General features: G+C 51.0%; 1 protein-coding gene across 5 annotated transcripts in view; it reads right to left on the reverse strand.

Moving 5' to 3' along the window:
- Pecam1 (platelet and endothelial cell adhesion molecule 1) overlaps positions 1-1,620 on the reverse strand; it is a 93,313-nt gene that overhangs the window by 5,680 nt on the left and 86,013 nt on the right. The window lies entirely within an intron of this gene.

A 1,620-nucleotide genomic window follows, 5' to 3' on the forward strand; every position in this document is an offset into this window, starting at 1 on the left:
AGGAAAAAATGAAGTCAGCATGTGCCATTGAAGCAAGTCAAACAATACCAAGTTAGTAGCTGGCTAAGTGGCTGTCTCATTGTCCAGATATTTCCTCCAATATGTTTTCAGCAGCAACGGCCATTAAACAAGAGAGGAATGATTGCCAGGTTTGATTTCAGGAAGGAAGTCCCTCCCGTTTCCCTGCCGGGCAATTCAGTTCATTTTCTTCTGACCCTCGAGGCTGGTTATTAGGAAAGCTGTGCCACCTTCTGTCATAAACAAAAGCTATTTGCTTCAAGATTCAAAATTCATTTCTCAACGGCTGGGAACCCCTGATCCCGCCACATGGCTTTATTATTTTGGGGGTGGGGCTAGCCCAAGTATTCGGAGCACCCTGTGAGCAGAGTAGCCTGGGGGGGGGGGGGGGGGGGGTCGAGGGAAAACCATTCCTCCTCTGGCCTGGAGTGCAGAGCCTTTGTCTGGAGAGCCCCTTTAGGTGGAAGACCGAGTAGCTAAGCTGGTTGGCAAGGTTCCGACTGTTGGCCTGCAGCCCTACCTTGGGTGGCCACAGACATGGGCAGCCATGGGAACGGCAGCCAGAGAACTGGTTTTTATCAGGGTCCCTTCTCTGCCTGTGGAGCAAGCTTGTCATTATTCTCAACTCTTGGGAAGCAGTCACCTTTTTTTTTTTCCCTTCCTTTTTAGACAAGGTTTCTTCTCTGTGTAACAGTGCTGGCTGTTCTGGAACTCAGGGTGAAAGGACTGTCGACCAGACTGGCCTTGAACTCAGAGACCTTACTACCCCGGTCTCTGCTCTGAGCACCACCAAGCCTGGCTTGTGCCACTTCTTAACAGTGAGGACAAAGCACAGGCAGGGAGGGCTTTTGGACCCTTGGCCTCTGTCTCTGCCTCTGGAGGGACTGTTTAACCAAGCCAGGCCTTCTCTCATCTATACAATAGGCTCCCATAGCCCTTCAGGTAAAACTACAGTGCTCTTGCAGCCCGGGTGGGTGCAGGCTAGGAAAACTGTTCATTTCATCCCTCTTCTCCTTAAGCAGATAGCCTTCCTCCATACAGAGAATGTCAGTGCCTTCCTGTCTGTCCAGAGCACAATGAGCTCTGTTTAACAAGAACTCAGACGCAGCAAAACAAAGTAAGCCTGGGGCCCACTACAGGCTACAGTCCTCTTGCTGGAAGTTTCTCCCAGACCCAAAGGCCAGTTCAGAGGCCAGTTCCTCAGTTTTGAAGATAATAGCTGCTGCCCTGTTAATAACCCCTGTGCTGCTGGGTGCCCACAGACAGGCTGGGAACCGGAAGGCGGTGGGTTATGAATGGGTTAAACCCTTCTCCTTCCCTCCCTTCCTCCTGACTTTATTGTGCATCCCTCTGTGTGTATGTGTGTGTGTGTATGTGCATGCACATGCCTGTGTTTGAATGTTCCTTTGTGAGTGTGTCCTCGTGCGTACAGAGGCCAGACGTCATTCCTTAAGAACTGTTCATCTTAGCCGGGCAGTGGTGGTGCACACCTTTAATCCCAGCGCTTGGGAAGAGGTAGGCGGATTTCTGAGCTCAAGGCCAGCCTGGTCTACAGAGTGAGTTCCAGGACAGTCAGGGCTATATAGAGAAACCCTGTCTTAA

Source organism: Mastomys coucha, unplaced genomic scaffold, assembly GCF_008632895.1.
Source record: "Mastomys coucha isolate ucsf_1 unplaced genomic scaffold, UCSF_Mcou_1 pScaffold5, whole genome shotgun sequence".
NCBI lineage: Eukaryota > Metazoa > Chordata > Mammalia > Rodentia > Muridae > Mastomys > Mastomys coucha.